Raw genomic sequence first — 15,636 nt, forward strand, 5'->3', positions numbered from 1 at the left:
AGCTACCTATCTGTAACTGTTCCTAAGTTAACTTGCATATCCATAGTCTCTTTTGTTTCCCCCCTATAATCATTATTTTCATATACTTCTCCTTGCTTCCCCCTTCCCCAAAGCTTATTCGTGAATAATGTGCTGTTGATTTTGCTTTTATATCATTACATTCATATATTTCATAAGCTGCAGTGTATTCAATGATCTCCTGCCGATGCCTTTAAAATAAATCCTTTCTAATGTATTTATATTAATGTATTTAATTTATTATTAACTTTGTATACTGCCCTTCGTCCGGAGATCTCAGGGTGCTTCAACAGCATAAAAATAGAAAATAAAAACATAGAATACATAATAAAAACAATAACAATAACAAAACAATAACCCCCACCCCCTTCCACAAACACATTTAAAAGGGTATGGGATGTTAATCAGTCCGAAGCCTGGTTGAAGAGGAATGTTTTCTCATTTTTCCAGTTATCCACATTTCCACATCAGTTTGAGATTTGTTTTTTAAAGTGCTAAAGAAAGATGATTTTAGTGCGTTTTCCATAATATAATGCATATCTGTATGCTACTTCCACCGACTCCTGCCAAGCTAGCAGTTCGAAAGCACATCAAAAGAGCAAGTAGATAAATAGGTACCACTCTGGCAGGAAGGTAAATGGCATTTTCGTGTGCTGCTCTGGTTCGCCAGAAGCGGGTTAGTCATGCTGGCCACGTTAGTACGCCGGCTCCCTTGGCCAATAAAGCAAGATGAGTGCCGCAACCCCAGAGTCGTTTGCGACTGGGCCTAACGGTCAGGGGACCCTTTACCTTTACCTCCACCGATGTATGCACACTTCACCCTAGTACAGTATTCAACATCCCTGTGCATGTTACTTGGCTGAAGAAGTGGATTGCAAAATTTGAGAAATTCTGAAATTTTGTGTGATGGCTGCGCTGTGCTTCACTTCTTGTATTGTTTTAGAAAGTGTCATTTAGGTAACTGTGCCTTTAAGTGTGAATTGAATGGAAGTTCTCTCCCATGGCATTCACTTAAGGTGAGGTGTGGGGCCCACTGGCAAAGCAACCACCACTTCCACTGCTTTGATGTTTCACAATGGGCAAGGTGGAAGGTAGAGAGCAGCTCTTCCTTAATTCCTTCCATTGTAGGCAACACCTGCTGCAGAGATAACATATAGTCACACCAGTTCCTGAGCCACGTCGAGGAAGCAAAGGATGTAAGGGCTCTGCTCCTGCTCCCCACATGCCCCTGACATGCACAGGTTTACTCATTCTGCCAGTGGAACACAACTGGAAGAACACATAAGAACGTAGGAAGAACTCTGAAGGTTCAGGCCAATGGTCCATCTACTCCAGCATCCTGTTCTCAGATGCCCACACCTACCTACATCTACTACCTATGCTTACACCTAAACCATCAAAGCTTTCTGTGGAAAGGCCAGGGGGCCAGTGGCAGTGTGTCATCTCACTGGCTGCGAATTACAGATGTCACAAAACTGGCACTGGCACTCAATGGATTGAGTCTAGCAGGGATGGAGAGCCTATGGCCTTCCCCAAGTGTTGTTGGACTTCAGGTCTCAGCTGCCCCAGAAAAAAAAAAGGCCAATGTTCAAGGAGTTGTAGTCCATCTGCAGGGCCAGAAGTTCCCTTCCCTGACCTGTGGGCTGCTTAATGAATCAATGAAATGGAAATAAAATTGGATTATTGCCCAAACTGCAATGTGCTCTATGGGAGGCTACCTTTGAAGGTGACCCGGAAACTACAACTAATCCAGAATGCGGCAGCTAGACTGGTGACCGGGAGCAGCTGCCGAGAACACATAACACCGGTCTTGAAAGACCTAAACTGGCTCCCAGTATATTTCCGAGCACAATTCAAAGTGTTGCTGCTGACCTTTAAAGCCCTAAACGGCCTCGGTCCAGTATACCTGAAGAAGTGTCTCTACCCCCATTGTTCTGCCCGGACACTGAGATCCAGTGCCAAGTGTCTTCTGGCAGTTCTCTCGCTACGAGAAGCCAAGTTACAGGGAACCAGGCAGAGGGCCTTCTCTGTAGTGGCACCCACCCTGTGGAATGCCCTCCCACCAGATGTCAAAGAGAAACACAACTACCAGACTTTTAGAAGACATGTTGGAAGCCACCCAGAGTGGCTGGGGAAACCCAGTCAGATGGGCGGGGTATAAATTATTATTATTATTATTATTATTATTATTATTATAGGTTCCATTTGAAGATATTATTTATTAAATTTATATACCAACCTTCATCAAAAGATCTCAGGGTGATTCACAGGATAACATGCAAGTTAAAACACAGGTAAATAATTAAACCAAAAACAACAAAACAATAACCTCCACTTCCCCACATTTATCCAATGAAAATACGGATGTCCCATTCCATTAAACATTAAAAAAAGAACACTTCCCTATACAGGATTGGAAAATAGGGGCACTTGGAGGATCTCCAAACACCTTTAAAAGGCTGTAGAGTATTAACCAGCCAAAGGCATGACTGAAGAACATTTTTTCTGGGTACCTAAAGATATGTAATGAAGGCACCAGGTGAACCTCCCTGGGGAGAGCATTCCATAAATGCGGAGCCACTACAGAGAAGGTCCGTTCTCATGTTGCCACCCTCTGAACCTCACATGGAGGAGGCACATGAAGAAGGGCCTCAGATGAGGAACGTAGAGTCCAGGATGGTTTATATGGGGAGAGGCAGTCCTTGAGATACTGAAGGATATGTGAGATTGAAAAATCTGAGCTACAACTCACTGTTAGAAGCAAAGGCTACCATTGAGATTTTCTTGTTTGTTACAGCGACATAACAATAGTTGGACTGGCTTTTAAAATATATATACCTTTCAGTCTCCTTCCTCCCTATTAAGCCATGGAAGCTCTACTCTCCCAATTAAAGATGTGCTCTACTTAGAAATGTTGATGGCTCCAGTCCCTTTTTTTGAACGAACAATGCTTCAGTCATATCTAAGCATGCAGAAACACAAGCAAACGAAATAGATAAAAGTAGACAAAAAGATGTTATTGGATTATTTCATCCCCCTAGAACAGAACTTGTTTGGGCAATCAAGGGCTGTGCTTTAAAAATGTCTTTAAAGAAAGTCAGATTTTCTTTAAAATAGGGACAAAAGGGGGCTTGATTAACTAGACTGACAAGCTCCAAAGATCTCTTGAGTGTTTAAATTAAGGATTGCATGTTCTTGAAACTTGACAAGGAAGGCAAGATTGTCACTGCTTGCTGCACACAGAGGTAATGGCACATTAAGCCCTTCTGATCTTTATTATAGGTACATTGCATCCATTTTTATTTTATTTTTTGTTACCTATTGACCATTTTAATGAAAGTTTTGAACATACATACATTTTGACTACTTGGCAGGCTCTGAGTATTTCTCTGTTGGCAATAGAATTGGACATGCCATACAACTAGGGAGGGAGGAGAAATCCAGTTCACATTTAAAAGTGAACTTAGCTAATTCACACTTTCTCAAACAATATGCAAACGCAAAGAATCCATCAAAATTCACTTTTTGCAATGAAGTTCCCTAGCCAACTAAATGTGCACAATGTGTGTGTGTAAAATGTGCATATAAATGCATATACTGTATTAGGTAAAATAACATACAAAAATGCATTCAATTAAGGAATATTACAGAATTGTATATTGGTCAATGCTCCACTGAAAAATGTGTATATTAGGAAAAATTACACCAAAATGTTGAACTCTGGGTTGGTTTTGCTGTTGTTAAAATAGGGCAATGTAGTTTTTTTAAAAAAAATCTTAAATGAAGCTTAAATGGGGGGAAAATCATTTACTGTTGTGCTTTAACAACAAAAAGAGCAACAAACCAGAGCTACTCAACAGGCAACATTTTAGACAATTTCACTTCTTGCAAAGACTGTGGACCTAGAAATACATGAAATACGTAGGGAAACATAGAGCTATAAAGTTATAGAAGTATGTAAACAGTATGTAAAAGTATGCGTACAGAGTGACAGAATAACATGAAGGTTCATTGGGGGGCCTAAGGCATCCTGATTTGTCTTATTAGTTGGCCCACACACAGAGGTGATGCATTTATGAAAACTGGAGTACTGCAACATGTAGAGAGGCTACAGGTTCCCCATTCCTCACATTACTTATGGTCCGGTTTGTGTAATCTCTCCATCTTTCAAGGTGAAAAATCACGTTACCATGTATACAAAATACCACTCATCATGCATCATGTAACATATGTCAGGAGAATTGTGTGTGGGTGTGCATGCACACACCAAGTCCACAACTATGGGAAGATAATTGCCAAGTTGGTTAAGCAAGGGCATTGTGAGTTAGCCCACAAGTTCAACCTGTGGCTCAATCACACACACACACACACACACACACACACCGCACAAGTTCTCAGAAGATGTGGTTGTATATGTGAAATAAACCTATGTGTCAGAAGAAGAAACCTAATATATCGCTAGACAATGTAACTGAGATACTTGGTTGACAACCTCTGGTCATTGAAAACATCCCAACCAAAATTAATTGTGATGTAGGAAGCTATGCTCAAGGGAAATATGAAACACTGCTAAAGGATCTCTACTTTGTGTTTATTTTTAAGATCCGCCCCCCCCCAAAAAACACACATCCCTATTCACCATTAAGAGGAGAAAAAAGATCAAAGAGTATCATTTGCTGTTACAAAAAAAACAACAACCCACAAGCCTAGGTGTGTAGTTTTTCGTGTCTTTCTACAGTGAATGTCTTGCCCATGCCTTCATTAAATAATACTCCAAAATAAATATATTTGAAGAAGTTCACCCGGAATGGGCATGGATAATTTAATCTTTGAATTAACCCGTCTCCTTTCCCCCTTTATTTTATTTTCTGAATAGAAAGGGAGGGGAGGGAAGATTATATTTTGGCTGCTTCTGTCACCTGGCAAAGGAAGAGGGAAGGGGGGGGAGTTAGTGGTGGAAGTGCTAAGAAGAAGAAGGGAAAAAAAGTTACTGTGTGCAGTTAATATCGAACAGCAGCCATCTCCAGATGATCCCTGCTGCATCCAATTTCTGCCAAAATGCTTTCTGTTAAACCTCCATCAAACAGACACACGGCGTACAAAAGAAAACCTCATCACCAAGGGAAACTAATCCACCGGTGCGCAATGTAAGCCTGTCAACTTTTTATTATAAGAAGTCATCACTCATTTCAGCGAAGATTAAAAGTATGACTAAATTGAGAAAATCCTCTTAGCCATTCGGAATTTTAATAGAGGAGAAAAGGGGGTGAGTAAAAAATTTAAACTGCGAGTGTGCATCCGTGCTGGTTGCCCATATATCTTTATATAGGGATCTCGCTCTCCCTCTGTATGTAAGAGAGAGATAGAGATAGAAAAACCGCATGCACATGGGTGCAATGGTAGAAAATATAGGATAAGGAAAGTCTGTTTTACACAGGTTCACACACACACACACACACACAGAGAGAGAGAGAGAGAGAGAGAGAGAGAGAAAGCTCTTCCAAATTCATAAATAAACATACAGCCTGGTGGTACATTTCCCCCCCTCAGTTACCACAGACAAACAATTTCTGATTCAGACGAGCTTAAGAGATAAGGATGGAAAATGAGTCCTCACTGCTTTAATTACATCGCCATTGGCAACAAGGTGTTACAGTGGCAGAATAACAATTGCTTTTTACATTGAGTATGGATTCAGGGTCAATATGCTATTTCATCCTAGAACACACCAGCAGATGGGAACCATGTTGATTCTGGGACTCGGCCCCTCCAGGTAAAGTTAGTTTGATGAGCAATTGGAATAGTATGCATTACATATGTCTATACATATATCTATATATCTATAGTCTCTCTCTCTCTCTCTCTTTTAAATGCAACTTGCTTTTGCCTCCCCACCCAAACCTCCAGATTATGTACTCAATGCTCTATGTTTCACTTAAACTGTCATTTGGAAAATGTGGGTAATTTCCCCCCCTTGGCAGCTAAAGACTGTAATCATCTTCCCATTCCAAAGAGTTCCCCCCCCACCCCCGTCTGCATTTAAGAAGGCAGAATTATTATTGCTCCCATCAGTTGTAAGCTGGAAACATTTAGGTATCATCTTTCAAGGTTTCGGGGATCCATCTGCCAATTGCCTAGGTGACTTGAGGATTAAAAGAAACCCATCCAAAGTCATGCCCCCACAAGGAGTTCTGCCTCCTCCCTTGATGTGTTCTGACCTTGAGCCTAAATTGCAGGCGGGTGGCGCTGTGGGTAAAACCTCAGCGCCTAGGGCTTGCCGATCGCATGGTCGGCGGTTCGAATCCCCGCGGCGGGGTAAGCTCCCGTCTTTCGGTCCCAGCTCCTGCCCACCTAGCAGTTCGAAAGCACCCCTAAGTGCAAGTAGATAAATAGGGACCGCTTTATAGGTGGAAGGTAAACGGCGTTTCTGTGTGCTGCGCTGGTGCCGGCTCGCCAGAGCAGCTTTGTCCACTTCTGGCCACGTGACCCAGAAGTGTCTCCGGACAGCGCTGGCCCCCGGCCTCTTAAGTGAGATGGGCGCACAACCCTAGAGTCGGACACAACTGGCCTGTACGGGCAGGGGTACATTTTACCTTTACACCTTAAAACAACAACATGCTGACACAGATCCCCCTCCCCTATTTTGGAAGCATTCATTCAAATCACACAGTCAAGTCAGCTTTTGGGGATCTATGGTAGACCTGCCTCTATACTGGTAGGAAGGTACCTTACACTGAAGGACACCATTGATGCATCTAGATCAACATCGTCTGCCTTGGATGGTGGAAGAGCTCCTAGATCTTCATGGATATGCTGTGGTTGAACCTGAGACCTTCAGCATGCAAAGTCTCTGTCCTGCCACTCACTTGTGGTCCTCCCTTGGTTTTCTGTGCATTGGACCTGGAGGATCGGTATGAAATACCGATGTACCACGTACATTCATCAGCAGAAACATTGGCACTGACTCCAGCCTGCTATAGTGCCTTTCTACCATGAACGGACATTTGGTGGTGATCTTAGGGTGGAGCTACACATAACAAAGAGCGCAGAACTTCTGCAGAAAACAGAAGCCCTCTGTCAAATCTCCCTCCTCTGCAATGCCCAGTTCATTTTGCTCCGTGCCCTGACAGGAGTCTGAAATGCATCTCTTCAACTATGCTTCACATTCTTGCTTGACTCAAGCAAGTGCAAGAAAACTCAGATTGGGGTTGGGTCTGGACGAAGTCATGTTTTAGAATGATTGATTTCGATGGGAATAAAGGACAAGTAACTTAGTCTGGATCCAATTCATGGCAAGAAGAAAGTTTATCCAGATCAGCCTTCTCCAACTGGTGCCCTCCAGATATTTTGGACTGCAGTTACCATCAGCATTACCCAGCATAGCCAGGGGTAGAATTATGGAATTGTGATGTTGGAAGGGACTCAGAGGGTCATCTAGTCCAACCTTCTGCAATGCGTGGGAGTTATGGTCCAATAGCACCCAGAAGGCGCTAGGTTGGGGGACACTGATTTAGATATTTCTCAGGCACTGCTATTTGCAGTGGCAGTCCCATGTAATTTCCCCCCAAGAGACCAATCCAACAAGACAGGAAGTTCTCATGCAAACCAATGAGAGAGTTTCCTGTGAAGTATTGTTAGAAAACAGGAATACAGCGGAGCCCCCATTATCCAAAACCCAACCTTTCCCATGCAGCAGCAGGCAGAACTAGCCCAAAGTAAATAACATTTCCCATTGATCCCATCAACCCCCTCCACCGCACCCTCTGCAATGCTCCCCAGAGGTTCAGATAAACAAGGCTGCTTGCTGCAGGACTGCAATACTTTGATCCAGAGACAAAAGCGCTTAAGCACCCAAAGACAAGTTCTCCCCCCCGCCCCACTGCTTCCCCTCACCCCCCCTCCGCTACCGCTGCAGATATAAGCTGCGACTTACGGAGACTTACCTTATGGAGTTAACGCGGGAACCAAATGGCAGCCAAGTGGGTTGAAAAATTCTTTCTGTAAATCACAGAGGGCGGAAGGACCAGGCAACCTGTCTCTTAGAGCATAGCAGGGAAGTGATGCTGACACCTTTGGGAGAGACAGGGAGAACCCGTCAGCAGTTTCACCGTTTCCTGGCCCTTTGAGTAAGCCTTTCTTGTGTCTGTGTGGCATGCATGTGAAAAATTTCCCCTTTGCTTTGGCTATTCAAGTAGCTTGATTTGTTAGGGATAGACAACCAACTGAGTGTTTCTGCTTACCCCTCTCTTCCTCCTTCCCAGAGCTGGCTTTACTTTCCGTCACCTTCTCTTTCCATCTAGTGAAAAAGCAACTGTGGCCTTTTACTAAGTAAATGAGCAAATATTTTCCCAGTGTTCACCAGGTTAGATCCCCATTTAATTAAACTGGCTCATTATGTCCCTATCTGATTAGCAGAGTAGAATCAATTATTCAATGCACAAACATGGCTGCAGGAGCTAGAGGTGTATACAGAGCTGTTCATTTAAATCCAAGGACACTAATTAGGTACAAAGCAAGCAATAACTTGAACAATTGCAGGCACAAGCAGGCACAGAGTACAGGACAAGAGGGGGGGGGAGAGGGCCTTAGTCTCTTTAATAAGCTGGATCCTCTCCCCCCCCACCCGCAAACAGGGTCAAGAAAAAACACACCCAGAAACCGAGAGAGGATGAAATGTAGATCAAGAAACCTAAGCGTCCAGGAAATAACCCTTGGGATTTGCATATGTAATGGTGTGCTGCTACTTTTGTACTTTATAATCAAACAGTAGGCAATTATCCAAATTATTGACAGCAGATTTCTCATTTCAACTGCAAATTAAGGCCATTAATAAAGCTTTCTAATGCAAAAGTGACTAATTAACTAATGGAATGGAACTCTGAAGCCGCGGTATCAAAACCAGTCCACCACATATTGTGGAAACACAGGGGAACTAATTAGTTTAATTATCAAAACAGCTAATTAAAATTACACAGTTGCCTAATTAGTTCTTTGCCTTCCCTCCCCCCCTCCTCTTCTTCCAGCTTAATTGACAGGATGGAGTTAAATAGGTAACTGGTCTCAAAGAGGGAAAAGGGAAAGAGGTGGGGGACGGAGGGAGAAGTTGTGAGGAATGGCTGGCTTCTCTTGAATATTTTAGCTGATCTTATCTCATTCATGTGGCAGACCAGTAACAGGAAAATAAATTACTCTCATCCTTTTTGTAAGCAACTCCAAATTTTCTGGACATAAATCTGCCCTCCAAGTGAGCTATCTAAACAGATTTTCACAAAGTTAAAAGGCTCAGATGTCTTGATGCACCCAAAGGGTCTTGGCTTCTTTGTTTTTGTGTGTGAGCAGGATGAAGAAGGAGAGAGCGGGATTAGTTTCATCCTAATAAGTTCCTCTTCATATTGTTTTATTCCACCTTACGGAACATGTGGCTGTAGAAATAGGAGTGTCTGTGTGCTTGTGTATGGTTGTTGTTTTGCTTTTTCTAAAGATTTTTTTTTAAAAAAAGATTGGTGTGTAAAGAAATTCTATCCAGGAACTAAAGGAAGCTCTCTTGTCAGGTGAACCTCATGAGATCCTTCAGAACATAAGACAAGCTCTGTCTCTGAAATGCCTTAAATACTACTATCAGAAAAATATAGGCTTGAAGGAAGGGGCTTTTCAACAGGGCCCTGATTAGGAGTCAGGCCCAAGGCTCGTTATGGCCCCTAGTGAAATTGAAATGGGCTTGTGAAGGAGACTTACTTCTCACTGATGGGTAAATGATGCCTGGGGTGGACCTTCGGGTGGGTTTGCTTCAAAATATTACCAGGGACATGTATGTCTGGAGGGTCTTGGGTAATTTCCAAGTGAATCCAAGGTAAACTTCAGAAGTTCACCCTCCTAACATCAAAAATTTCCACCACATTCTAAAGTGAATCCATACTAGGGTGATGGGTGAACTTTCCCTTTAGTCTGGAATTGTCCTCCAAAGTTGCAACATAGCTTGGATTTTATTCTGAGCGAAACTGGATCTTGTTGCATCACCAAAGGCTCCCCCTGCCCCCCGGTGAACCTCCAAATCCTATCCTCCCTCCCTCCCAATCCTCACCCAGCCATTGACTTCCCAACACCCATCAAGTCATAATGGCTATTGGTCTGCCTCCATAGATATGTTAATCCTTATGAATACTAGTTACTGGAAACCAAAGAGGGAAGAGTGCTCTTGTGCTTGGGTACAGCTTGCAGGTTTCCAGCTGGTTGGCCACTGTGAGTACAGTATCTCAGACTAGATGGGCCATCAGGCTGATCCAACAGGCTCTTCTTATGTTCTTATAGGTCCTGCCTGCCCTCCTTTGCTTTCTACTCATCTTGAAAAATGCCTCTTCCAGTCCTCTGCTCCCAATAGCATCTCTTGTCTGTTGCTTTATCCACTTTTGTCACCCGGTAGCAATAAGATTGCTATCATCTTGTGAGCTCCCTGCTCAATTAGTGACTCCTCTGTGCTACGGCAATGGGGAAACCATGTGCTTTTTTAAAAAAGAAGCACCACCCTCTGCAGAATACTAGACTACCATGTTGAAATGCCTATTTGGATTCCCATGGAACGGCTTTGCAAAGGTGATATTGAAACTGATGGGAGTTCCTCCTGCTCTTTTTCTTACACGAGGCTCTTCCTTGCAGGGTTCCTCAAATGAGTGCCTCTAGATCAGTGTTTCTCAACCGGTGTTCCGCGGCACACTAGTGTGCTGCCAGGCGTTGCCTGGTGTGCCGTGGGAGGGAGGCGGGCGAGTCGGGCGGCGAGAGGCGGGGCGGCGGCGGCGAGGAGAGGCCGCCCAGCGCGGGGCTCCCGCCGTCTGCCTGCCTGGCTGCCTGCCTGACGTGCAAACCCCCGGCGCAGGCGCCCCGCTTGTTGACACGGGAGGGGAGGGGGGAGAGGAAACGCTGCTGGTGCCGCTGCTCCTCGGCGGCGGCTCCTCCTCTCAGCCCGCCCTGCCTATATTTGCACCAATCCCTGTCCACTAAAGCATTCGCGCCTCCCAATGGGAAGCCTTGCCGGGCGGCGGGCGCTGCTGCCTGAGAGTTCTGAAGCCACGCCCACTTTCCCAGAGACTGGCAGTTCTGAGGGATCCAGGGCAGGCCCGGCGCGCGCGCGCTTCTTGCTGCCCGGGCGCTTGCTCTAATCCCGCCTTCCCTGGGAGGGAGGGACGGCGGTGGCCGCGAGCGTCCGGGGCGGAGCGCGCGCTGGCTCTCCCTGGCGGCCCCCGTGCCTGGCGTTCTATCAGTGCGCCTCCTCTCTCTTTCCCCACCCATCCTCCACGTGCTGCGCTCTAACCCGGAGTTAGAAGCGAATTAGAACACGCCCCCCGTGTGTGGTGTGTTTTTTTTGCTGCTCCTCTTTTTTTAGGGCTTTTTGGCGGCTTTTGGGACGGCGTCGAGGGGTGGCGCCCACGCTCCTTGTGCGCCCGCCCCGGAGGCTCGCACGCGCGGTAGTGCTAGAGGAGGAGAGAGGTGGGCATGGTGGCTGTTTTGGAGCTGTTGCTGCAGGACGAAGTGGCAGCCAGCGCTGTCGTGGGGTGGCTGAAGGCGAGCCAGAGCCCCTGCGCCGTGGAGGTAAAACGCGCAGCGCCGCCCTTGCTTCACCCAGCCCTCGGTTCGAGCGGGAAGTATCCGGGAAAACGGAGTTGATGCCGGCCTTCAAAACTCTGCGCTCCAAAAGGGAGGCGGGAGGGAAAAAAAACAGGTCGACCACTTGAGGTTTCCTCCTCTGGCGGGATGCTAAGTGGGAAGCTGCAGCCTTCAGGCCTGCGCTATGTGAACTCCTGAAGGGCTCTTGCGGTAGCTTTTCGGGAGCCCAGGTGTATATATGTGCCCCCCTGAGGGAGCCCTTCAGTGAACCTGAGAACCCTGCTGTGGAGTTGGTGGGACTGAGTTGCTGTGCGCCCTTACGAATCCTTCCCAAATGCAGCTTTAATGATTCAGAAACAAGACCTACAGAATTTGTTGGAAGTTACTATTTTTTATTTTTTTTTACATAAGTAAAAAGTGACCTTTCCCCATCTGGCATGGTGGTGTGCCTCGAGATTTTTTTCATGAAACTAGTGTGCCTTTGCCCAAAAAAGGCTGGGAAACACTGCTCTAGATGTTGGTGGATGAGAAGTCCTACCAGCCGAGCCCAGCATGGCCAATGATCAGTAAGAATGAGACTTCTTGTCCAACATTTGGATTGCAACAGGAAGTGGGGAAGCTCCTTTACAGCATGATCTTAAGAACATTTGTCCTCCTCTTTCCCTGCATATTTTTATTGTGACAGTTTTAAGCTTACAGAAGAATGAAAGATTGCAAACATAAAATTGTGATACATCAGTATGGGAAATAAGATGAAGAAGTAACACACAAATTAAAGATGCACAAGTAACACACAAATTAAAGTCAAACATAAACAAGCAGAACCCTTCTACACTCCACTCCAGAAGATACACTTGGTGTCTGAAGTTACAGCATTTCCAGATCACCTATCCAACTGCAATCAAAAGAACATTACATCCTTTTGTATTCTATTCTAGGAGAACATCAGGGTTTATCCCATAATTGAAGAAAAGCCTGAGACAGATTCAGTTTCTGTCCAGAATCAGGTGTCAAACCACAAAGAAATCCCTCAGTTTAACTTTTCCTTTCATCAGTTTTAATGCAAAGATTAAATTTCCCTCCCAATGCAATATTCCACAGTCCATTTGGCCAAGTTTCAATTGTCAAAATCTCTAGTAATTTCCAACTTTTGATTTTGATCTTATGAACGTTTATGAGTTATAATGAGTTCCGTACCACTTAGTAGGATGGAGATAGGCATAATTACAGGTGAATAGAGCAAGTTCTTCAACTGTGATGTGATTTGGTCTTCACCACATACTGTATACAGATTTCTGTAAACAAATTGAATATTGTTTCATCTTCCACACTGCTCCCTTTGTGCTTGACTTTTGTTAAAAACACATTAAAGTGTCAAATATATGCTTACATGTGTATTCATCCATCCTTCACCTAATAAGCCAAAGCTTAACCCAGATGAGACTAAGATGCTGTTTGAAGATGCTGCTTCTCTCTGACTGAGTGGTGTACAACCTGCTCTAGATGGAGTCACGCTCACTCTGAAGGAGGAGGTTTATAGTTAGGGTGCTCTCCTGAATCCATTACTGTCACTTGAGGAACAGGTGGCCTCAGTGGCACGGAGTGCCTTCCATCAATTAAGGCTGATGACCCAACTACAACCCTATTTGAATGGAAATAACTTGGCTACAGTAATATGTGCTCTGATAAGCTCAAGACTGGACTATTGCAATGCATTTTATGTGAAGCTGACTCTGAAAACGGTTCAGAAGCTTCAGATGTAGTTCCCTAACTTTTGATGGGTTTGAACCCATCAGATCACATGGCACCAATTTTGATACAGCAACACTGGCTGTATGCTCCTGAACCGAATCCAAACAGCAAGGTTTACCTATAAATCTCTTTACAGCCCAGGATTCCAATATCTTTTGCAACGTCTCTCCTGATATAACCCTACTCAGGGCTTTTAGATTTTCATTGGAGGCTCTTCTCCAGGTCTCTTTTTTGAGGGAGTAATCAAGGATGATAATGGAGAGGGCTTTTCAGTTGTGGCTCCCTGTTTGTGGAATGCTCTTTCCACTGAGATCTGCCTGGCACCTTCACTGGCACCTTATTAATGGGATTACTTTGTGTATTTTTAAGGAACTGCATGCATTTCTGTGTGATGTATAATATAAATGTTTCTATATTATAATATATGTTTACTTATGCTTATGTTTGAAATACCTTGTAAGTCTCTTGGAGACCTTTTTGTGCAACAAACCACTAAAAAGTTTAAACAACAACTTTAAATTGAAAGTTTTTCTTTTTCTTTTTAAAAAATCCAATCTAGTCCAAGAGTTAGAGGGAGCAGTGGTAGCAGAGATGTAAGCCCTGTTTAGGGAAGTTTTTAATGCCTGATGTTTTAATATATTTTTAATCTTTTTTGGAAGCTGCTCAGAGTGGCTGGGGAAACCCAGCCAGATGGGTAGGGTATAAATAACAAATACTAAGTTGTTGTTGTTGTTGTTGTTGTTGTTGTTGTTGTTGTTGTTGTTGTTGTTGTTATACTAGTCAATATTCAGCAGAGAACCTGGAGAGCTAGTCCTTTAGTTTTTGTTCTGGAATTGAAAAACATATACAGTGGTACCTCGGGTTAAGTACTTAATTTGTTCTGGAGGTCCGTTCTTAACCTGAAACTGTTCTTAACCTGAAGCTCCACTTTAGCTAATGGGGCCTCCAGCTGCCACCGCACCACCGGAGCACGATTTCTGTTCTCACCCTGAAACAAAGTTCTTAACCCAAGGTACTATTTCTGGAATAGCGGAGTCTGTAACCTGAAGCATATGTAACCTGAGGTACCACTGTATCTGTATTGAATGCAGCGAAAGCTCTGTCAAACAGGTCCCCAAACATTGCATCATTCATATAAGTGTTTGGGACTGAAGCCTTTGGGAGCAATCCTAGATTCACCCCCCCCCAGCCTGCCCACCCCCAGTCACTGTTGCATCCTCAGCCTTGCTGCACATGGTGGAGGGTGGGGAGGGGGGCGGGCAGATCACTGCACCAGTGGGAAGCCAATGGAAAGGAGATACACATCTTCCCATTCTACCATCCCCAGCGTGGTGCAAAGGAGGTTCGAATTGCTCTGCCATATTTCTTACAACTCTAATTAAATGAATGCTGTAGTAGAAATTGGACTCAGCCATTGCAACGCATGCATGCAGCTGAATCTGGTTAAATCATTATGTTCTTGCTTGAGGGTGCTCCTAGATGGGCCTCTTTTTCGCCCTGGCATTTTATTTCACTTCTCCCAGCTCCTCCTGAAGTGGCCCTCTGCAGTGCCTCTGTTAGGTGAATGTTCACAGTTGTTCAATTGCCATCAAGCTATGATGGCCGAATGAATTAGGAAAAAGGTGTGGTTTTTGCATGATTTATTCAGGTTGAACATGTGGGCTTTCTTGACATAGTTTGTTTGCTTGATTGTTTTTCAGAAAGGTACAGCTGCAAGAGATAGTTAAGCAAAGACATGCTCCATTTACTTTGCATGTTCAAAGCACAAAGGCACACACACACACACACACACACACACACAGTGGCTATCATCTTGCTGAAGCTAAGCAGGTCTGGTCAGTGCCTGGATGGGAGACCACTTGAGAAGTTCATTTAGACCACCTTGGATTCCATGATGGAAGGATGGCACGTTGAAGAATACCATTGTATAGAAATGTTGGAATCCATTGCCTCGGGGAATAGATGCTATTTTATCTGTTTTACTGAAGGAGGATGCCTGGGAGGAATTTGATATTTGAATGCTTCCAGGTAAGGGCTTAATATTGCAAACTGGTCATTCAGATATCAAAACAGATCACTGGCAAACAGGTTTCCTTCCTAACTCATTGGATTTTTTGTGGAAAGGGTAAATCCACATTAAATGGACGGGGGAATACAGGCTGGCATTTTGATGTCAATAATATTGTGTGGATGCTGTGAAAAAAACATGTCTGTGTGCGGATCGTTGATCCCACAATAAACATCCATCTGGAAGCACTCTTTGTGAAA

Source organism: Podarcis melisellensis (assembly GCF_964234715.1).
Source record: "Podarcis melisellensis genome assembly, chromosome: 10".
NCBI lineage: Eukaryota > Metazoa > Chordata > Lepidosauria > Squamata > Lacertidae > Podarcis > Podarcis melisellensis.